Source organism: Corvus brachyrhynchos, unplaced genomic scaffold (genome assembly GCF_000691975.1).
Source record: "Corvus brachyrhynchos isolate BGI_N302 unplaced genomic scaffold, ASM69197v1 scaffold331, whole genome shotgun sequence".
Classification (NCBI taxonomy): domain Eukaryota; kingdom Metazoa; phylum Chordata; class Aves; order Passeriformes; family Corvidae; genus Corvus; species Corvus brachyrhynchos.
In genome coordinates, this window is record NW_008237229.1 from 6,463,091 (window position 1) to 6,487,764 (window position 24,674).

Here is a 24,674-nt window from a genome sequence, read left to right on the forward strand (position 1 = left end):
AGAGCAACAGTAACTTAAAAAAGCCTTTCCCGTATGAAAACTTTCATACTGTCAGAGGTGGTCTTCAAAGACTTCAAGCCTGAATTCAGAAAAGTAGATCTACAAAAGAGAACTACAAAGCTATTGTCATTTGGTTCTGAATGACTGAAATTGCAAAGAACATTTTCTTTGGTCAGCTCAGAGGAGAGAAAAAGGAAAGAAAACAAACACAATATTCAGAGTAGGAATAAGGAAAAAGTACAGCGGTGCATGAAGCTCTTGTGGAATCACCAGTGAAATACTCCATACTGTTCTGAGTTCATAGGGAGCTCAAGCTGGGACAGGAGAAGGGAGGGAAAGCAGGGTGCAGACAACCTAATTTACAAGAGGTTTAATCTCTATCTAGATGGACAGAACCTGCAGATGAGATAATAATCCTTGCTGAGATTTTCATTCAGAAACATTTACAGTATTGCAATACAAATATAAAATGTTAACAGTTTGAATTAACAAACCTTTGGACAGCTAGTTTTTTAATAATAAAACATTTTCTGCATTATACTTCTCATACCTTAACTAAAACCTCACATCTGTAAATTCCTGTTCCATTACAGGGACTTAATTACACAGAAAACATGACTATAGTGAGTGCTGTAGCAGAACATTTTCTTCAACCCGTGTTTTGCAGTCACACATCAAGATATTAAGAATATTGAATAGAATGAAACTTTCACATTATGGTAGCCACTTGACCATTAAATGTGTTTTAAAGGCCCTCTCCAGCATGCAAATTAAGCAAAAATAATACTATTGAGCAGCATAGCCTTTTCTTGAGACAATTTCAAGAAACAGGCAGGCTCTTAAAATGAATTAAACCAAGTTTATATACTGAATTAAAGAAACTAAATTTTACACATAAAAAAAGGAAAAAAAATGCCAAGCAAAAACATAAATGCTTTTGAAAGCATAAGAAGCTTTTCTGTAACTTTCAGAGTTCAAGCCACAGCTGACCCTATAGTTTTCAGAAATATTGGAGAACCACTTCTGAGCTATGAGACACCTTTACAGTGAAAAGGAAGGCAGGAATATTATTCTACTGTGCAATAAAACATTTTCTTACAAATTCCAAAGTGATGTCCTTTTATTGAGAGAAAAAAGTCTTATTCCAAAAAGAAAGTATGGACTCTTAAGAGTTGAACACTGAAAATTAACAGGGTTAAGAGAAGAGGTATTTCTTTAAGTTGAAAAAACCAGCAACAAGAATATCCAATGGATCCCCAAGCTCTAAATTACATTTTTTATGGCACACAATGCCATATGTTTTAGAAGAGAATGATAGTGATTAGCTTAAAAAAAATATTGTTAATTAGCTAAGTAAAACTGAAATAGAGTCAAGACACTTCAACAGAAGTCATCTGCCTGAGAACTCAATGATACCAAATTGAAAACCAATTGAAAAGACAAAATATAAATAAATCAAGTTTCAACATGTAAGACTAAGGGACTTTTCAGGTGTTTTCTAACTATAACAGGGAGCTAATGGCACTTGTTGTGTGTACTTGCTGTACTTTGATAACTGTATCCTCTTTCATCTAAAATTTAGCTAGAATTCACTGTATTTTGCACAACTTTTACTTGAGACTACAACCTCAATACTCCAGTGGTTCTGGAGGTCTATTACACCCTTTTGCTAATGTTTCAGCAGTATTCCTTAGCACAAAAAAAACCTCTCAAAGGTGTTCCTCCCCATCTACCATCCTTTTTTTTTCGGAACAAGTATATCCTCACCAGATATTTACGTTGGTACATTCTTTAAGGCATGAAAGTCATTGTGGCTTACCTCTATTGGATTTAATTAATAGCTGGAAAATCATGCACAAAATTAGTTGTGATTCAGTATTGAAACATATCTGTATCTCTAAGTTTGGTTGCTTGGAAATTATTAGTCCTTCCGTCCCAATGACAAGTAAGTTCAATCAGACAGGATTTGTGAAAAGGGATAAAGAGAATAAGACCACATCAAGCAGAAAAACTCAAATATGATTAGCTAATGGAATCATTCCCTAATAACCCTGACCTTCACTCTCCTGTTGTGCATGACTGGAGAAGTAGACACACAGGGCTCCTTCCCTCTACCAAGTTCTTGCCCACTTAAATATTTATTGCCCATATTCTGACAGCCCAGTTGCAGAGAACCTACTATAATTGGCTTTTCCTTGAAGGCTGTATGGTTTCGGGAATTTTACTACCATGCTGAAGGTCAAAAGAAAGCTCTGCAGAGGAACTTTTAACCCAGATGGCCATTAAGGGTGGCTCACACATGCACAGGATTGTGTCATTCCTGATTTGCCCGTTATGATCTGCCATGTGTTATGATCTTTTTGTTGGCTACCCCTCTGGCTGTTTGTTCTGTCTCAAACATTATATCAGTTTATTTTTTGTTTCTTTTTCTCCCTCTAAGCATAAAAAGTCAGTGGCATCTAGTAACTCATGCTGCATTCTCACTAGGATTTTTCTTTTGATCGTATGTTGGTCACTTACTTTTTGCTCACATCTTAATCCATTTTAAGAATCTAGAGGCTTTTATTTTATAGCAAGACTAGACCCCAAACCCAACACCAGAACCAAAAACCCTCCCCTGTAACACAAAACAAACAAAACTCAACACCTATTTTATAAATGGTTGGGAGTTTCATACTCAGTTTCTTTCTAGTTAATTTCAGATTTTGATCCCTGGAAGTTGTTTCCATTTATTGAAGTTCATTTTTTTTCTAGGGATGGGAAACCTTTGCGTATCTTTTCATTGAAGTATATATTTTTCTATTAAAAAATGAGAAAGCTTCTATTTCCAAAAGTGGAAATTTTCTATTACACAAGGAAAGCCACGCATCCTCTATTTTCTCTCAGAGACAATCTGGCACTCTATATCTGTACAATAAATGAGATTTGCAAAACATGTGTCCCTTCAAAATCTTGGGCAGCCCTGAGACTGGTATACAGGCAAATAAACAGCAAATCACACTTACCTACAGAGAACCACAGCATCAACTGAACTAATCCATTCGCCGTTTATTTTCAGTACTATCACATCTGTTTGGACAGTACTTAGAGAAGTGTAGCTTCTCAGAATCACAGCTCCCTCAGCAGCTCCTTCTAATTCTTGCTTTCTAGACCCTTCACCAGCTTTGCTGCCCTTCTCTGGACTCGCTCCAGTACCTCAATGTTCTTTTTGAAGTGAAGGGTCCAGAGCTTATCGCGATACTCGAGGTGTGACACCACTGGTGCAGAATACTGGGGCGTGATCACTGCCCTGCTCCTGCTGGCCACACTATTCCTGATACAGGCCAGGATGCCATTGGCCTTGATGGCCACCTGGGCACACTGCTGGATCATGTTCAGTAGGCTGTCAACCAACACTTGCAGGTCCCTTTCCACTGGGCCGTTTTCCAGTCATTCCTGCCTCAGCCTGTAGTGCTGCAGGGGGTGGTTGTGACCCAAGTGCAGGACCTAAACCTTCGCCTTATTGAACCTCATACCGTTGTCCTCAGCCCATTGATCCAGGTTGTCAGCATCTCAAATTTAATTGGCTAAAGGCAAATATTCCCTGCCCCCTCTGCTCCCAAAATTCTAAGTATATGAAAAAAACCGAAGAGAAAGCCAGAACATCTGCTTTAAGTGGGGAATTACCATCATAGTTATAGATTGTCATATAGAGAGAAATTCAGGAACAGAGATTTATTCAGGAAGATCTTTCTCTATTCCTTTTTACTTTTTCCTCCCCCAAAAGCTAAGCTGTTCCCCACAATAAAAAATAACAGAAATCAGGACTAAGAGAACAAAACTCACCCAGAAGCTATATCTATATTGCCCATTAATTTAATTCAAACTTCAAAATTTTGTAGCCTACAATAAAGTGGTACAGTTTAAACAAAATTAGATTGGTGTCTAAACACTGAATCATTTATGAGCACATTACATAAATATATTTACATTTTGTGCTACATTTTTTGCATTTGGCCTAAAATGCATCTCTGGAGTTTGAAACTTTAAATTATCCTTTCTTTAAATCAAGGTCTTTGGATAATTAAAGTTACTTTTACATAAAACAAAAATTCTGAAATCTTTCTAACTTATTTCTGGATGTAATTGCAATTTTTGTGGTTTTATTTTATTGCTTTGCTTTGAAATAAATAGCAAAAAAATTGGCAAAGAAAACCATTTAACATTTAATCTTTATGCCTATTTTTCCTTCATGCAAACTTTTGGTTAAGTACCTTCAGATAGATTTAACTCTGTAAATTTAAATGAATATGTTTTATTCAGAACTACCTAAATACATGGAGAGGAATATTAATAAAATATGATATTCTCTATCCACTTGTCATTTGTGCCTGAGCACATATAGATAGAGGTTCTTGGAAAATTATGCTTGGTTTGCACAGTAGAATTACTGTAGATCTTCGAAGTTTACATTTTTTATATATATTTATATATATATATATATACACTCACATTTATTTATTTATTAATAAAGGAATATCTTAATTACAAGGAAGTAAATGTAGTTGTATACAGAACACTATCTTGAGTTTTAAGACAAGTCAACAGATAATTCAAATACACAAATAAGAGTACACTAGGGGTTTTTTGCAACTGATATAAATATCAGTTATTTAGTTTCAAGTGCTGATGGACATTAGAAAAAAGTAGATGAAAAGTCTAGTCCATTATATGAGCTGGATGTATGCTGACAATGTAATTGACAGTTGATATGTAACATCAACAGGAGCAATTTCATGGACATTTTAATGAAAAGAAGGAAGTGGATGTGAAAGCTACATAGACAAAACACAGACAAAGTTCAGATACACAGAGAGAAAGATCATAAACAACAATTGTCCTAAGAGCCTGTGGTGGACTTCTGAGCTCTCTCAGAAGTTCTCATGTCCAGATCATTTTATATAGAGGGCTCCCTATAAGAGAAAAGTTCTGAAAGCACTGTTTTATTAGACTATAAATCAAGACAGCAAATTTTAACAAAAAAAGTTCATAGTGATTTGGGCAACCACAATGTGGATAAAAGGGTTTATACCCAACTCACCCATTGCCTCATATGTCTTTGCAAGTGTATCTTGCTTCCAGGCTTGGTTTGAGTTGGTTTGAGTCACTCAGTAACCTTCTGTGCTGCAGCAAAGTCTGCACAGCTCAGAAGGTGAGTTTTTAGAAGCTCTTCCTTCTGAATCAAAATTGACATCTCCCTTCTCCTCTCAGCAGTCTTGCAGTCTCGCTGTTTAAACTGCCTTTCCTCTAGCTCTTCCCAACATTCCTTGCAGTTTCTTTTCTCTTCTGTATTTGACCAGGATCAGTAGTCACAGATGGCAAGATCAATCTCACTTTCAAGTGGTTCTGCCTGACACAGTATTTAAGGAATGAACATAATCTAAATATGTATAAAGAGGGAAAAGACACATATTACCTCTCCTGATGGCCTACTAAGTTGTACTTTTTATATTAAAATGGCATCTTATAACAAGATAACAAATAATGATCAGATACTGCCATTCACCAATATCCATATTTTCCATAAACACCAAAGGAATTTCATTAACACTGGAGGATGGCATGCTTTTCCATGTGTAATCCCACCCACGACTGAACTGACAATCTCCTGAAATCAGTCTGCAACTCCTCCATACAACATTTTGAACACTCTTGTCAGGTCAGAAGCCATGGGTGATCTACTTAAAATCACTTTCCATCCCCCAAAAGATCTTCATGAACTCTTATATACCCCACTGACATTAAAGATCCTTTTGGAATTTCCCTCAGGTCTCTCATGTGGCCTCTTTGTCTCAAAGACAAGACTTTGTGTGATGTGAATGAACCTACACTCAGTGCCTCGGGAATGCCATGCAAAGCCAGACAGGCAATTTTGTGCCAAAATCTGTCTGATTCATTCTGTCACATTCCTAGTAGCCTAAAAAAATTTACATCATACCAAAGACAACAAAAAAAAGCTGAAAATTAATAATTTTCATGTGTAATAGAAACAGAACGTAACATATAAAAACGGTCACCATTTTAGTTGCAAAATGTGCAGATTCTGGAATCCTGTACCTAGTGAATATGAAGATTCAGGACAGTCAGGTGAGTCACTACTTTTGCAGATATTGTCTCCTATATGTTTCCTGATAACATTCCCAAGCATATGAACTCCAGATCTGATAGGGATTTAGGAGGAAATGAGGGATGGGTCAGATTACAAAGTCTGCCATACAGCCACTGTAGTGAACAACTGACTCCTTGACTTCCTCACTAATGGCCACTTACAACACTTTGGAGAGACATATGAATTAACATTTCCCCCCATACAGACAATTGTTTTCTAATGTATTTCCTCTGTCTGCTTGGTCAGCTCTGAGCAGAGGCAGCTGCATAGGAACACCCAACACCTTTTGCGGAGCTGGAGGCAGAGGGGAACATGGCACAAACACATTAGTTGTGGCAAGCGCCTTCCAATCACCATTTTGATCTAGATTCAGCAGAGGATTGTGACTTAACTTTAATCCAGTTAAATGACCTACCACATTTAAAATAGGGCAAATTTCACAGTTAAAATAGTGATATCTTACATGGTTTACTGTAGTGGACAATGGTGAGCATCATTCCCTGCTGTGCTTTGGTTACTGTCAAAGCTACTCACTAACAATCCTAGTAGCCAAGAATGACTTTTCCTACTTATCACAGACACATCTGGCTTCCTGCAGCTCTTAACCTTTCTAAAACTAAATCACTAGAGAATTAATTGATTTATCGTTGTCTGGGAAGAAACGAAATTGCTGGAAAGTGGAGAAGATGTCAATAACATTATCTAGGGTCAGACAGTGGTTTGGCATGGGATGTGAGCGGGAACATAAATTAATTTATGTGCATTCAGGTAAAACACAAAAGTATCTCATAGTGAAACTATAAAGCTAATTAGTAAATTTCTGTAAGGATAGGATGCTACAGGACATTGTCAAGTTTTGATTTAAATTCATTTCCACTTGTTCTTGCTCTATCTTCCTCCTAAGCTGATTCTGATATTTCTTTTGGGAAAAGAATCCCTCAGAGAAAATTAAATAATAAGTTTATTATTCATTATTCTGCTTTGAAAGTGTTTTCATTTGTTCGCTGTCCCTCTCTCTTTTAGTAAAATCTTCCAGAGCTCTGGCTACAGTGCAACCTGTCTGGTGAAGTGCTAGACCCAAGTGCCCTGCTGTACAGCTTGTAGCTGCCTCTTTTAGCCACAATACCTCAACCTCTTGGTTAACTCAATAGATGCCTCCTCGTCCTTCAGTCTTTTCTCCATTTCTCCCTTCATTTTAAATGCTGTAGTTTTTCCCTAAGCCCTTGTATTGGGTACAGGTGCCCAGGCACTTGCAGGGCTGGGGAAGGCTGCCAGCGGTGGCCTCCCACATGGAACACAATCTGTTCCAACCCACCCACTTCCAGGACACTGTTGAACACCTCAGCCATGGGTGGGGTGCCTCTGAGAACATGTATTTAAGAAAGGGTAAATAATGCTGTGAAGCAGTTGAGAGAGAAGAGTGAGAAAAATGTGTGGGAAACAGTCCTGCAAATACCAAGGTGAGAGAAGAAGGAGGGAGAGAGGGTGCTCCAGGCACTGGAGCAGAGATTCCTCTGCAACGCCCAGAGAGGACCATGATGAAGCAGATATTCTCACTGGGGAGGGTACTGCGCTGGAGGGGGTGTACGTGCCCTGAAGGAGGCTGCAGCCTGTGGAAGGACCCTGTTGAAGCAGGGGAACAGCATGAGGAGGAAGGAGCAGAAGAGAGAAGCTGTTATGGATTAACTATAACCCCCATTTCCCATTGCCCTGCACCACAGTGGGGGATGATGTTTGGAGTAAGGAGTGAAGGAGTTAAGTTGATGCTGGCAGGGAAGAGAGATGGAAGGAAGGTGTTTTAGTTTTTGTCTTCATTTCTCATTGTCCTATTCTATTCTTAATTGGCAATAAATTAAATTAATTTTCCCCAAGGTGAGTCAGTTTTACCTGTGATATTAATCAGAAAGCAGTCTCCCTGTTCTTTATGTCAACCCATGCGTTTTCCACCCTATTTTCTATCTTTCTTGTTGAGTAGGTGGAGAGGGAGAGAGAAGCTAGGTGGGCATCTGGCAGCCAGCCAAGGTCAACCCACCACATCCCCCCACCCCCCCCCCCCCCCCCCAAAAAAAAAGGGAAAAAGAAATAAAATAGGACCACCAGTCTGTTTTTCAGTCTACTTGAGTATTGCAGATTCTTTCAGGACAGAGTAAATCTTGTGTAAACAAAAAAAACAAAAATCCAAATTGCTGGAACACAGGCTGGTTTAATATTGTAGAACTAATTGCTAGCACTTTAAAATGCTCATAATTCATAATTGTTCATTCAATATGATTACCCACAATCGTGTCTGACTTTGTTTCTTACTAGTGGATTCTTTGGGGGCTCAGAGAAGCACTAAAGCTGTTTATAATGGGAACATTTGCAGAAGGAATAAAGAAGAAACAGTAGCAGAGAGGAAAAGGCTAGGGAAGATCCTTATCAAGTTCATTGCTCTTTAACAAGGAGACCTCCTGTGCCATCACACTCTTTTAAATTTCATCCATGCAGAGGTCAATGCATCCAAAGATTACCATACTCTCTGCATATCACATTTAAAATGTTACCCTCTGCATTGGCTGCCTGCTCTGCAAGGAAACCCCTCCTAACACATCCTTGAGTTCTCACGCCTTGTTACTCACATATTTGCCTGCAGGTATCCTGGCTGTGGAACAACATATGCTTTAAAATAGGTCTAGTAGGCAATCATTCAAATCATACACCTGATCTTATCTCTGTAATTGCACCCAGAGGCATTTTCCACATTGCTGTTGATCACAGAGCTGTGTGCTACGTGCTTTGGCTCACGTGGCTTTATGCTAATGCCAGGGTCACACAGAGGCTTTTGATGGTCAGTATAATGCCCAACATAATATTCTGAACATGTCCACTCAGTAAATGATGTAGCATTTACCTGACAAGTTTATTTCCCTGCTTATGGAAGTAATTGGCACCCTCTGGTGGTGTGTGGCTCCTACTGCTTGACAGCTCTCCCCAGATACCATAAGCAGCATCCGAAGTATGGTACCGATTTCTGACGTGATGACAAATTACCTACAAGCCCTGGGAGAAGCACTGCTCAGTTCTGAAAGCAGACTCAACTACATTCAGCGCTTAGATTTCAACCCACCATGCTGTACAAAGTAAAAAACAAGAAGAAGCCATTCCTTTTTTCAGTGCCTACATATTTGGAAAACCAGATAACCCAAAACCAGCCAAAATTTCTATCTTTTCTTTGGTTTAAGATGCTGAAAGTTTACAAAAACACCATAGGCAATTAAAATGAAGTCAAGTGGGAAGTTACCAGAACTATGAAATTTGAAGTTGCTTTCTTACGCGTGTCTCTTCCTACAAGAAATATTACAGTAGAATTAAGATTCAACTTTTTGTTTTGTTTTGTTTTGTTTTGTTTTATTTTGTTTTGTTTTGTTTTGTTTGTTGGGGGGCTTTTTTTTGGTTGTGGTTGTTCGTTTGGTTTTTTTTCACGTTTTACAATAGCAAAGTATAATTTCACTGACAGAGCTAATCTAAATCAAGTTTCAGATTGGTTTGACTGACAGGTAGGAACAAGCAAGCTTCTTTACTGGTGCCTACCTGGTCATGCAGAAGATTATGTAAGCTCCCCTTGTTCATAGAAAGGGCAACACACAGAACTGTACACATCACGTGTCATGTTCTGAAGGGCAATAAGACAAATATTATCAGACCTCAGGCTGTGTGTGCCCTCATTCTTTTTTCTTTTTGTCAATGGAGCGTTATTGCTGACAATATTGAGAACTTCATGGCCATTACTCTGACAGCACATGAACTAGTGGGGAAGAGATGACCAATTTTTCAAAACCATATCTTTTGCAGACAGATGTTCACTTTTGTAAAGTACGAGTGGGAGCTGCAGTTTATTCAATGCTGCCTCAACAGCCATTTTGGCTGCCAAGTAATAATTGGATATGATCAATGGAAAGAATTATCTCAATAATCTTTTCCTAATGAAAAAAACAAGTATTTTCCATAATGTCAACACAGTCTTGTAACTGTTTTCATGGAAATGCTTCAGATCACACCTTGCCTTTTCTCTTTAGAAAGAGTTCATTGAAGAGATCTCATTGAAGAGATGCAGTAGCAGGCGGATGTTTTGGACCCAGTTTGCTTATTTCAGAAGTAGGCTAGTAGAGAGAGTACTTGAGTATTTCTATCACTGTCTTTGTTGATCACCATTATGAACAGGAGATGATTGCCTCTCTCTACTTCTTACATAACAAAATTGAATTTAAGGTCTGCAAGATGACTTGTTGTATTGGGTTTGCACAGCCAACCTTTGGTTGTGTCGGGGTTATAGGCTTCTGTGAGGAGCTGCTAGAAGCTTCCTTCATGTCCAGCAGAGAGAATCCCTGGCTGGTCCGAAGGCAGACCTGCTGCTCATCAAGGCTGGGCCAATTAGAAATGATGGTAACTAAAAAATAATTATGAAATTAAATGATCATTTAATTGATGAAATGATAATTAGAAATGTTGATAATATATTTAAGAAGAAAAAAAATAAAATTATTGCACAGCTGTAATTGCAGCCAGAGAAGAGCAGGGTGGGAACATGTAAGAGGAATAACTCTGCAGACACCAAGGTCAGTGGAGAAGGAGGGGGAGGAGGTGCTGCTGGCACTGGAACTAGGATTCCTCTGCAGCCCATGGTGAAGGCCATGTTGAAGCAGCTGTGTCTCTGCAGCCCATGGAAGTCCATGGGGATGCAGAGATCCACCCATAGCCCATGGAGAAGACCCACTCCTGAGCAGGTGGGTGCCTGAGAGGAGGCTGTGAACCTGTGGGAGGCCCATGGAAAGAGGAGCCCCCACTGGAGCAGCCTGTCCTTGAAGGACTGCACCCCATGGGAGGGTGACCCATGCTGCAGAAGTTTGAGGGAAGGACTGTGGGATGGACTCATTTTGCAGCAGTTTGCAGAGATCTGTTGCTTGTGAGATGGACTCACATCGGAGAAGTTCATGGAGAACTGTCTCCCTTGAGAGGGACCTCATAGTGAAGCAGGGGAATGACTCCTCTTCTTGAGCAGCAGGAGAAACAACACGTGATCACTGACCATAACCCCCATTCTCATCTCCCTGTACCACTGGTGGAGGAGGTAGACCTTGGGAAGGAGGGAGGGATGGAGGGAAGGTGTTTTTAAAGTTTTATTTTACTTCTCATTATCCTGTTCTTATTTTATTAGCATAATATCTAGTTCCAATCACCCTGCCATGGGCAGGGATGCCATTCACTAGATCAGTTTGCTCAGGACCTCATCCAACCTGACCTTGAAGATTTCCAGGGATGGGACATCCACAACTTCTTCAGGCAAATCGTTCCTGTGCTTCACCACCTTCTGATTAAAGAATTTCATCCTAATATCTAATCTAAGCATACATTTTTTAATATCATTGCCCCTTTGTTACACTCCGGCCACTTAATCCAGGGCTAAACCAAGGTTCTTTTGCTCTGGGTAGATGCAAAGGAGCAATACTGAGGAGATATTCTCAAGAGGTAAATATCACACAAAAGTTTACTGGCAAACTATGGAAAATCAAGGAACTTTGGCAAATGATTTAGTATGACACAGGATAGACTTAGACCATTCAGCATAGAAACCTTTAAACCCATTTGATGTTATGCATGAGAAGAGTGTTAGAAGAAGAAGAAAGGGAGAAAAACAGAAAGACAGGAAAGATGTAGAAAAGCAGACATAGCTACCAACTCCTGGGTTCCAGTGATACAACAGATAGAAAACACCAAGATGAAGGTAGGGCGAAAGAACAATGTGCTTGCCTCATGGTCAGCCTTCTTAAACTCTTGACCCATCCTGGGCCTTCTGGTCATTCAGCCCCTCAGGAGCTGGGTCAGGCAACACTGGGAGGCTGCCTCTGGGGTGCCATGATTGACAGACACTGAAGGGCTGGGAGATATGGGGGACAGGGCACTACCTCACCAGAGCAAGGCCTGACCCACCTCCTACCACACATTCCAAGCCCCCAAGATGTCTCTAAACAGATCACCTTTTCCAGTCTCTGACACTCTTTTCTTATCACAATCTGCCTGTATAAAAAGTCACTCTCCCTCCTTTGCATAAGCTGCCTTAAGGTACTGGAAGGCAGCAATGAGGTCTCCCCAAAGCCTTCTCTAGGCTTAACAAGCCTTGCTGTCTCAGCTTGGCTTCACAGCAGAGGTGCTGCATCCATCTGATCTTCATGGCCTCCTCTGGACTCTCTCTAACAGGTCCGTATCTTTCATGTGCTGGGGATCCCAGAGCTGGACGCAGTGCTCCAGGTGGGGGTCTCATGATGGCTAAGTAAAGGGGCAGAATCACCTCTCTTGACCTGCTGGCCACATTTTTTCTTATGCTCAGATGTACTTGGCCTGCTGGGCTGTGAGCGCACAGTTGGTTCATGTCCAGTTGTTCATCCACAAGAACCCCCAAATCCTTCTCTGCAGGAATTCTTTCAATAAGTTCTTCTCCCGGTCTGTACTCAGTTCTGGGATTGCTGCTACCCGAGTCCAGCACCTTGCACTTGGATGTATTTCATGGAAATCTCATGGGCCCACTTCTTAAGCTCATCCAGGTGCGCAGATGGCATCCCATCTTTCTGTTGTGTCAACTGCACTGCTCACTCCGCTTCACACTATTTGCAAACTTGCTGGGTGTGCACTTGATCCCACTGTCAATGTCATTGAAGAAGGTATTGAAGAGCACTGGGCCCAAGACAGAGCCCTGAGGGACACAACTCATCACTAGCCTTCACCTGGACATGGAGTCATTGACCACAATTCTCTGGCTATGTTCATCCAGCCAATTTCTTTCTATTCACTGAATAGTCCATCTATCAAAACCCTGTCTTTCCAATATGGAGATAAGGATGTGATGTGGGACCATACCAAAGGCCTTACAGAAGTCTAGAAAGATGAAATTTGTTTGCCTTGTCTTTCAAACCACTGCTGTCGTGGCGGGTGGTGGTGTCACCCCCACGGCGGGGGGGATGCAGCCCTGAGTATCTGGTGGGCTGGTTCGGAGATTTAAACTCTCCTCCAAAGTTATGATGGGCACCCACAATCCCTTGTCCTGTTATGTAATCATTTCCCCTCCCCGTTTTATGTATATATCTTTAATATGTATCACCCTGTTGAATACGTATATGTTCTAGAAAGTTCTTCGGTCTTCGATATTCCATTGGTCCCTCTCTCCCTGCTCCCTCCCACCTTCTCCCTGATTAGTCAGTTTGCATTCTCTCCTCCCCTTTGCCTGAACCTGATTGGTGGACTGTATCCCTATAAAACCCTTGGACCCTCCCTTGTAAACGTCTTTTGTCCCTGGACCCTCTGAGGAATGAAAGCCTTCGGAACCCACGCAAAGAATCCCTCTCAATCTCTTCACTTTTGGTCAGTGCGCTAGGAATTCAAACGCCTGTGATCCTGCCTAACATCGCTCTGGGAATAGCGAGCATGTGTGTGGTGGCCTGGCAGCCTCTCCTGAGGATCTTTAACCCTAGGTTGGAACCCCAGAGGTTTCAAGACCTACAGAGGACACTCAGGGAGGTGCAGCGCTGTTCCTTTCCCAGTCGCAGCGGCCTGCGCCACATTGCCATCACTTTGTCAGAAGCAGCCAGATTTGTCAGGTACAATTTGTCCTTAGAAAAGCCTTGCTGCCTGACTCTCATCACCTCCTTGTGTTTCACATGCCTTGGCATGTCTTATAGAAGGATCTGCTCTGTTGTCTTCCAAGGCACAGAGGTAAAGTTCACCATTCTGTAGTTCTTCAAATCTTCCTTTCTCTCCTTTTTAAAAGTAGAAGCAATGTTTCCCTTTTTCCAGTCACAAGGGACTTCAACTGACCACCATGGCATTCCAAATATGATGGAGAGTGGTTTGGCAATACCATCAGCAGGTTCCGTCAGGATCCTGGGGTGCATCTCATCAGGTTCCATAGGCTTGTGGCTGTTTAACACCATCAAGTGATCCTGAACCTGCGATTTGCTTATAGTGGTAGGGACTTAATTCCCCCCACACCCACGCAGAGCATCAGGGACTTGAGAGAAGTAGGAAGTCTGACTGCCAGTGAAGACTGACGCAAAAAACTCCTTGAGTGCTTCAGTGTTCATATCAGTTGCCACCAGTTTACCCTTCTTGTTTCTCAGGGAGGTACATTGTCCTTGGCCTTTCTTTTCTGAACTATGTACTTATAGAATCCCTTTTTTTAATTCTTCATGTCACTTGCCAAGTCTTTTTCCAGCTTTGTCTTGACTTTCCTAACCCCATCCCTACATATTCAAAACATATCCCTGTACTCTGCCCAGGACATGTCTTTCTGATTCCACTGTCTGTGCATTTCTTTCTTACTGCTCATTTTGAGGAATCGATCCTTGCTCAGCCATGACAGTTTCAGGCCTGCCTTGCTCCATTTCCTACACACCATGACATAGAGCTCTCGTGCTCTAAGCAAAGTGGCCTTAAAGCGCTGCCAGCTCTCGTCAGCCCCTTCGTCCTTAAGGACAGTTTCACAGAGGATCTCATTCACCAACTCCTTGAACAGCTGGAAGCTTGCTCCTGCAAAGTTCAGGGTTTTTACTTCACTCCTCATTATTTATTACTTCTGGGAGCTGGGGGTATTCCTCAGTTTCGTCTTGATTCTCTCTTCCAGTAGTGACACCCAATCTGACGCAAAATGAGCCAAAATTGGAAGTTCCAGTAAAGGAACACCAACAAGGTTGCACAGAACAACAAGTTCTGATAAAGTCAGCACTACTTTCATACGGATCAAGTACACTTGAAAAATGTTTCATGAATAATTTCTAATGGTGGAAAAGAAATAACATCCTCTTCTTTACCTGATGATAGAATGTGAATGTCTTCATTTACCCTAAACCCCCTCTGTCACCAGTAAGCTCTCCAAATTTTATTTGCAAAGATTATGTTAGCCTCCGTGGTGGTTAAAAATACAGAATTTAAGGCTGAGATTTTAATCTTGTTGCCTTCCACCTCAGGACAAGGGGGAATTGGAAAAAAACCTATTTATTTAGCAAGGTAGTAATTCAGCTACTGATTGAACAGTTTAAGGATGATCATATTTCTAAAAATTCCCTAATTCTAATTAAAACTAAATCTAAAATATTAATTGCTCTTCATTTAAATATTTACAATATAATTTAATCTCTGGCAGCATTAAATACTATGCAATATTCATTTTCTATTTACATCAGTGTATTTCATTCTGGGAAGTTTTCACATGTTCTGCACTGCAGTTTACCACAGCAGTAGTTTGAAATTGCCTCAGAACATGAATTTTAAAGTCTCTTCATGCAGTATGACATCTTTAGAGTCAATTAAGTTGAGAGGGAGAATTCTGGAACTGCCAGCTAAGACTTTCAAGGTTGGTAATATTCTTTGCTAATGTCTGTCAGCTGTCCTCAGGTCTTTCCTCCCTCATTCCCCCCTATGAATATACATGTCTATTTTGCTTCATCTAGTAAGGAAAATTTAGTGTACTGTTCATCATATTTGATTTTACTTTCTATTTCACATTTTCTTCAGGAGTGCATATACTATTTATGTTGAATGCAGATCTCAGCTGTAGTTACAATAGTCATTTAGAATTACTCTTGTCCATTATGTCAGCAATTATCTACTGAATTTAATTTTGAGTATAGAGAAGATGAGGATCAAAAATATAACAATCCACACATAAAGAAAACATGAAATCATTTTTAGATGAAACCTGTAATTCTTTTTTGCACATATGTGAATAAAGGAACTTTTTGCCCAGCTGACAGATCTAGAACAATCTAAAGTTAATGCAAATATTTAAACATAAGGTATTGTATGTCATGCATAACACTTGCTCAGTCTCTCTCCCCTGTGGGTCTTTGGACATGGGAATCCTTTGTTACATTTAAGTTTTGGTGTTTTTAAGGAATAGAGGTGAAAAAGCCATTTTCTGGAAGATCTACCAGGTCAATCCAACTATTTTACCTTCCCCTCAAAACCTATGAAACCTCTTGTTTAGTTTCATGGAAAGATACAAATAAGCCCAGCCTAGCTCAATCTCTTTCCACCATATGTTACATATGAAAAGAGGTTTGATTTTTCGATCTCTTTGTTCCAGACATCTGACAATTTTTAGCTATAGCAACTTATAGGATGGACACTAGTATGTATTGAAGGCAAGAATCTGAAGGGCCAGCCAGCTTTGTGTTGGTCTGGTGGGGGCTGCACGGCTATGATTAAAGCTAGGGAATGAGGTTAGGGTTGAGTCAATACACACCTCTGGGTTTAGGTGTGTTTACTTCACACAGATTCCTGTGCCTGAAACCAAAAAAGTTTTAGGATCTGTCCATGCAAGGCTCCCTGTTCAAAGTTTTATTTGAAGCACTGATTGCCTCTTGACTCGAGTGTTTCTATGTGATAAACACCATAGGACTTGATGACACTGTATAAATTAGATATAAACTTTATCTTGGCGACCTGGAGACTTGAAGTTCATTGTAAGGAGGAGACATTGTAAGGCTGCTGAGGAAGCAGCAGCAGCTGATCATGTGTTTTTCTTCTCTTTTGCAATTCAATAACTTAAACAGAATGGAGACTGTCCATGGACTCCTTTATTTTATAATGCAAAAGTCCAGCATATTTTATTCAAGTCTATAATTCCACTGGATTATTATAAAGATTGTAGACTATTAGTCTTTGCCTATTCCCATTCTCTTTATTGTACCCAGAAATCACATCATTTCAACATTTCACCTCAATTGTATCACTGTGATTTTGGTGTTCTTTCTGTTGATGCCAGAAGAGAAGCATTTTCTCAGCGAGGCAGCTATTCCAACTATGTCGAGTTTCACATACTATCTATATCCACTTTATTTGTGAACCTGATGTCCTTGCTTGAATTTCACCCTTTGTCTTCTAATGGACAGGTGAAACCTGATTTTTAGTTGTCAGTTGATTTCCATTTGCATGACAGCTTTACAAAGAAGACCGAGAAAATGGGTGATTCCCTTTCAACATTTTACTTTTCTTTTTAAGAAAACCCTCAGAATATGATCCTTTACATCTTTTGACTGTCTTGGCTTGTATCAATCCTATTCAATGAAGTTGAAGTTGTGATAAAGCACTATATTTTGATTGAATTTTCTTGAAATAAATCAAAAACATATTTCTCTCACCATTAACCAAGTACTATTGCAGTGATATTTGTATAGAGGACAAGAAAAGAATTCTACAATTAGAATTAATTGCTTGGAGGTGAGAACTTTTAATGAAATGAACGATCAGGTAACAACTGTCACCATCTATTTTCCAGTACATAAATTTTTGTCCTTTCTGCATTCATCTATATTACATCCAGACTACAATATCAAAAGGAAAATTTCCTTTGGCACATATCTCACATTACCTTGGATTTCCCTGAAAGGAGCGTTTTGTTTGTGATTGTGGTTAAAAAAGTTCCTTTTCTTTGCCATTAGGTGTCTCTGTTATCCTTTGTAAAACACCAAATAGCGCAGCACTTTTTCAGTGTTTCCTGACTTGTACTTAAAGGATTCTTTTTATCCCTCTCTCTTATGCTTTTATTTGGGATCTTCAAAGTTTAAAAAAACAAGTAACTATACCTCCATGCTATTCGAGAAAAAGAGTTAGGAAAACAGAAAGAGCTGTAAGATAGCATCTCTCAGAAACTCCTGTTACTTTGCAATAAGAGATTAATCAAAGCTGCCCAATCAAAATAGAAGCCTTAGAAAATAATCCTGACATAGGCAACAATGAGAGACAAGAGTTTTTCATAATAATCTGTATTATCTTGGCACAAGGAAGCTTCACCTTCCAGATTAGTCAAAGACACATGATCTGCCTAAGTATTAGATACCTCCTAAGCAAATACCAGCAGCCCACGGTACTTTCTGAGTGACAGACAGTGTGACAGCAGTTCCACCTGTGGGCTGGAGTAGACTTGATTAAGCTGTCAAAAGTACTTCTAGAATTTAGGTGGCTGGTCTAAGAGGAAATTTAGTCATATTCTGGTTTGCATATTTTTATTTTGGTGTGCCTTTTTTTGGTAAAGCTAGTGTAGGTCTGGGGACTGAGCTAGAATCTGTGCCCAACTGCATAACATGAACAAAAGTGGTACATAAATCCTCACTGCAAATCCTTTTTTCTTTACGGATTCTGGTACCATTAAAACCAGGTTTATTCTTACAAACCACCCTAATCTGCAAGCAGTTGCAAAATCCAATGTATTAGTTATAAAGGAGATTTTATTTCATCCAAGACTCATCAAGAAATTATAAATGTGACTTCCACAAAGTGTGTTTTATGAAAGCCACTTTTCAGAGCAGAAACACATTTTAATGTCAACTGAGTGGATGCTTTATGTTGTAGAAAAAACAGCTTAGTGTACCATCTGTTACTTTTAATAGCAAATGAAAAACATGAATTGTAGTTAATGCTGTTGATGTAAAATATAAGAGGGATGTTATAAAACTGCTCACTGACAGATATAAACATGTTTTGAAATATGAATGAGCTCAATAAATTCAATATGCAACTTTTACCAGCCAGCTGTTCTCAAAAGATAAGGCAGCAAAAGATTTTTAACAAACCCCATGCCAGGCAAATGCAAGCTCATTTCTCTGGCCCACATGGTGATGGGAGAAGCATTTCCCATCCAAAGCACACATAGAGTGACAGTTTCATGCCATTTAACCCCTTCCATCTTGGGGGAAATAATTATATCTGTACAGAGCAACATGAGAAGTGGCATGAAAATGTCATCACACATATGTGTATTTATCTATCTCTAGCTATCTATATCTATGTCTACATTTATCTCTTTAGAAGAGACCCTGTGACAGATACTTTAACAAAGGTGTCCAGAAAAATCCAAATAGCACTTCTTCATTTTTTGCTCGACATATGATACTACAATAAGGTTAGTTATAGCATGGGCCTTGGCACTGTAAATGCTTATGTACTGGCACATGGCACACGATTAACAGCCCAGCCAATCAACATAACAGCTGCGCTTTCACAAGCTCAACATTGAATTATAGAGGAGGGAATCTCTCTTACAGCTTCCTCATTTTAAAACTGAACATTATACACCCTCTATATAATATGCATTTTCAATTCTTTGGATGATCAAGGTTATGATTTAGGAATTTTATTTATACTATTGTCAGTAACAATAGCCATGTTTCCTTTCTGCTAAATGGTATCTCATTGCTTCTAATATCTGTGAAATGTTCTTTCTCATCAGGCATGGTTCAAGAAAACAGACAAAAGTGTTCCTTGACAGAGAACAAGTCTCCAAAATCCTTTAAAATTTTTCTATTAGTATTTGGCCTTTTGGTGAGAAACTTTTGCTACTTTTGTTGATCCATCTAGAACACAAACTAGATTCTTTTTATCTTCACTAATCTGAAGTAATAGAACATAAAAAAGATCACTTAATTGAAGACAATTATTTTTTAAAGAGTTTTCATATTTCATTGAAAACATGCAATTTATAAATCACCACAGGTTTTAATTCAATGTCCCTGTGTATTACTCAGCCATGATGAATTATACTCTAGTTAAATAGAGCTATACTAACTTCTGGCCCAATTACTTCTCTGCACAATGCTGAACATTGGTCAATAATAGGTGTAAGCTATCTGTTTGGGTCAATTGAGCACAAAATTACTATCAAAATTGTCAGAAACAAGTGGCAAGATCATCTCACAGAATCCAGAAACTGTGTAGTCTGATCTGGTGCCTTTGATTCCCTTTATAATATTTCCTGTTATAGTATTTTCTGTTGTTGTTTATTTAAACTTGTTTGAAAGTATGGGTGTAAATTGATAAATTAGGCCAATGGTGGTAGTAGTAGATTGACATGTGGCACTTGAATTTATTCCTCTGGGAGTAGGGTGTTAGGAGGTCTGTGAAAGTCTAGTGCACACAAATTTATTTAATTTCATCTACCTTACACATACCCTGCATTTTGAATGCTGAATCTAAACTGTAAATTTACATATATGAAGATTTTTATCTCAATAGAACTGTTCTTGAAACTCCAGTTTTCTCTTTTGATGTGGCAAGTGTGCTTTGTCCTGCTTTGTCTTATTTTCATAGAGCTTTCTACTTCTACAGTATTGATCAAATAGACATTTCCTTGACAGAATTCCAGGGAGCCCTGTAATGTCCTTGGCAGTTCCACCACTAATAAAATAGTTTATTTTCGGATGGCAAGGACTAACTTAATATCCTCGGTAGGAGGTATAACGAGAAAAGTAATAAAATGGTTTTCAATAACGTAGGTCAGCATTGCATGTTATAGCTCCATATCCACGGAAAGGCAGTCATAGAGACAATAGCTTCATATAATTAACAACAGGGAGATATATTGATGCACAAATGTCACATCTTAAATCCCGTCATCAGTAATGACAGTGGCCATACTCTGTTAACTCCTTTCAGGTTTTTATTACTGTAGATGATCACACTGAATCAAAAGGAAAATTGATAACTAACTTTAAAGGAAAACAACCTGCCCAGAATTCTATTAACATTACTTAGACTCCATGTTTAAATTCAGGTATATAGATTCCTTTCAGGAATCAAATTCAAGTATATAGATTCTTGTTGCTTTATATGACAAAAAATTTGCTCATGGTTTTTGAGATCTAAATCCATTTCTTTGCCTGATAACTGTGGAGGATTTAAAATTTCAGTATTACTCAGATACAATTTACTAAGTGCAAGTGAATATTCATTTGCTCAATAAGCTTTTAAAATCATACTGAGAGAGCTTTCCATAAATCCAGTTATCAGATTCACACAAGGTTTCCTTGGTCTTCTCTCCCGGCCACAGTGCTGGACCCAGACATGTATCTCACTAAAGCAGTAGTCATGACAAAGGCAACAGAGAGATTCTGTAACAAACTGCCTTAAATATGTATGCACACATATACATATTAAATTCTGCTGGGAAGTGATTCCTTAAAGCAAATAAAATCATCCTTCAGCTCTGAAAGAGGCTTTGGATTTACTGAACAATGCTATAAAGCAAAAAGATTTATTATTTTAATTATATAAGACAGTAGCAAATGTTTCTGATGCAAAACAAGTCCAGAAGTCAATGGTACTTGAATGAATAAATGGATTAGACTGTGGTCTGCTTGTTGGTTAATTTATACACCAGTAATACACTTTTATACTTCATATAGAGACATAGTCCTTTCTTCATCAAAGAAAAAATGTGATATTGTTCCACTAGTTAGCAGAATTTCCCAAAATTTAGAAAGAGTTGACTAATTAATTAGAAAAAAAAAAAGACAAAAACAAGTTCAGGTAGGCTGACATAATAACATTGAAATTAATAGATTCCACTGATAGCACTGCTTTACTAGTTTGATTTAAAATAACAAAATACTTCTTGTAGCTATTTTGAACACAGCAATTTTGACACTGCTCCCATACTCATATTCAGGAGTACTGAGCATACTGCATTTCCTTGATTTAATTTAATGTCAACTCCAAGTAGTGCCAAGGATTGTCTTATTACTGCTTTTAATCTTCAAGTCAAACTCTACCCAGTTAGTTGCTCAGGATTTGCAAATCCTTGCATTTTCTGCTGTGGATCAGAGGCAAAAAATTGCCACAAACTATCTTAGGGATCTCTAAATCAAATATATAATAACAGCCAGAGTCATGTTATTTGAAAAACATATGAAACCTCAAAAATATTTGACGTGTATTCATCCATTTCATAAAAGTCTAGAAATATATTCTGTAATATTTTTTCTGTATGAGAAAGAAATATATATAAAGGTATCAAAAGCAGGTGTTTGTAGATGTTTGTAGTGAGGAAGACATGAGCCTTAGCCCTCATTTTGTCTGTCATTAATAAAGGTTGTATTTAAAGCTGAGATAACAACCATTCTCTTCCATGAACTTTTTATTTCTTTTCAGCTTTAAATACAAATTACTTTTCTTATTTCTAAGCTTAAGATAATTATTATTAAGCTAAAAATTCTGTGGAGGTTCTGTTAGCATTCGGTGTGTTGCTGTTCCTGACCAGTTAAATGTCAAAACTCTAAAAATTTATAAAATAATGGCTCGGAGTGTGTGGAATGAAACAACCATCTGGGAAAGTAAATAAATCAAATAAGCAGGAAACAACAAAAACACAACTAAGCAACCAAACTCTCCCAAAATGGGAAATTTTTGGTTTTGTCCATGCTACTCAGATTTAAGTAGGTCAGGACTTAGTTTTGGTAAAGACTTTTCAGAAGTTTGGGGTTTTTTTCCCAGATATGTTTTACAGTTCTCAAAATCTGAAGTGTTCATGCCTAAGTGGAGTGTTGTGTGACAATTTGTGCTAGTTTGAAAACAAACCAGTGGGAGATCACAAGTCAGAATTATAATTTAATAGGAAAATTAAAATAAATGCAATAGTGCAAGAACACTGACAGAGTCAGGATACAACCTGACACCCTGTTAGTCAGGGTGGTGGTAGCAGACCAGATGAAGTGGTTCTGTTGAAGCGGTGATCCTGTAGAGGGGTCTGGTCTTCACCTGAGGGTCCAGTGGCAGCTCTTGTCCTCTAAGAATCCAGCAGGTAAGGGCTGCTTGTGCTGTTCCAAACACCGGATTATATCCAGTTGGGAATGCTTGGTTCCTCCCCCTGGGCAGAGCATCTCACAATGGGTTGATGTAATTTTATGAGTCACACGGTGGGTTCTTGATGGCCCATTAAACAGAGATAGCTCCATGGAGGGAATTATCAGGGATGAGTCATAGTAGGAGATAACAAACACTGTCCCACCTTCTTTAACAGCTTGTGAAGATGATAATAGAATACATACTTTGGGTTACATCTTACACTGTAACCTGGGACACAACTGTTGAATTCATGTAAATTGGTCTGATGTGACCAGAAGTAACAGTCTAGAGGAAATCAACAGATTTTATAAGGTCAAAAAGTACAGAGGTAAATATTCCTTTAAAAACTCTTAGAACAGCCCATTTAGAATATTTATTAGAGATCCAATTATTTGATTTGTGTATATTTATCATGTTTCACATTCCCCTCCATGTGGAGGGAAGGAAATACTTTAGGTCCATCACCTTCCACACACTTCTTCACACTTGACATTGGACAGAATGCAAATGAAGATGTCCCTCACCAGGACACGAGCCTAATGTGTGGAAAGGATTGGTTAATTTTTGCTCTCTTTCAGCAGAGCAACCCCAGTGAATGCTCTTCTTTGCTCTTTTGTGAGTTCTTTTGTGAGTTCCAAAGAGAAGAGCTGCTCCACTCATCTGGATGCCTCCAAGCCCCACATCAAGCCCTGCTAAGGGTGCCTGCCGATGAAAGGTGTATGTTGGATTTAAATTGCTGGACAGAGATATTTTCCTGATGCAGGACCTGGATCTGATGTCTACAGTAGCTTTTCTTTTCTCTATTTACTCATCATAACATACTTTCCTACAAGAATGTCCTCTCCTTTCTCTGGGCAGGGTCTTTGTAACAGCACTGGAAACTAGACGTAGCCTTTAGTCAGGATTGGTTACAAATATTTTTTACTACAGCATTGCTACAGAAGTGCATTCCCCTAAATGCAACCATCACAGTATGGATAAGAAAAATTTTTTTTTATTAGAGCCAAGCAAGTCATACTGACATGTTGAGTAAACCATGATTTTATGTAGATTCTGAGGTGTGTTGGATGCACAGACAGCAGGAGGGATAATGCTGCATTTATATCCCCCCAGCATTATAGAGCATATGCCTGCCCAGCTTGTCTGGTAGACACCAGTGGAGTTTTGCCCTTGACAGCTCCTGTTTATACAGATGGTTTTAAAAATGTTACGGGAAGAGAAAACAGCCTGCACTGTAGGAAGCACCTTACATAGGAGCCAAGACTTAACAAGGAAAACTATTTTCATCATTCTCTCCTGTTCATCTGGAAAATTTGAGCAAAATTTGACTGTTTGCCTTAAAACTAAATTTAAACTTATTTTTGTCTGTTATATTTACACATGTCAAGATCTTTTTGACATGATATTTTGAAGATCCTGTTTTAGCGATTTATTAGAGATCTGGTTATTTGACTTGTCCATATTAGTCAGGTTTTTCATTCCTCTCCAAGTGGATGGAAGGAAATAGTTTAGGTGGATGGTTTAGGTGAATCCCCCTCCACATCTTTACCCCTGCCTTTGGATGGAGTGAATCACTCTCTAGAGAAGCTTATGCCTTCCTGCTGGCTGCAACGGATGCCGAGCAAAACCAGATATAGATAAACCATACGCAGGACCAGTGTTTCATTCCAGAATCATACTGAAGCTAGAGAAAAAAATCCCATCACTGTCAGCTGTTATTGGGCCTCCATGCTTTGTCATGTGAACTGACAGCTGTAGGACTGCTGCCGCCAACCATACAACAATAATGTGCCGCTGCAAAGTATGAATTTCTTTTAAAGGTACGGGTGGTGGGAATTCTGGTAGCTGGTTTTCCTGATCCAGAATATGATTCATTCTCATA

The 24,674-nt window shown here is 39.0% G+C and overlaps 1 long non-coding RNA gene across 1 annotated transcript in view; it reads right to left on the minus strand.

The window, feature by feature from the left end:
- LOC108445498 overlaps window positions 1–5,279 on the minus strand; it is a 40,990-nt gene extending 35,711 nt beyond the window's left edge. Inside the window, exon 1 of the long non-coding RNA XR_001860386.1 lies at window positions 5,081–5,279. This is a non-coding gene — a long non-coding RNA (uncharacterized LOC108445498). The remainder of the gene's footprint in view (window positions 1–5,080) is intronic.
- Between the last annotated feature and the right edge of the window lie 19,395 nt (window positions 5,280–24,674).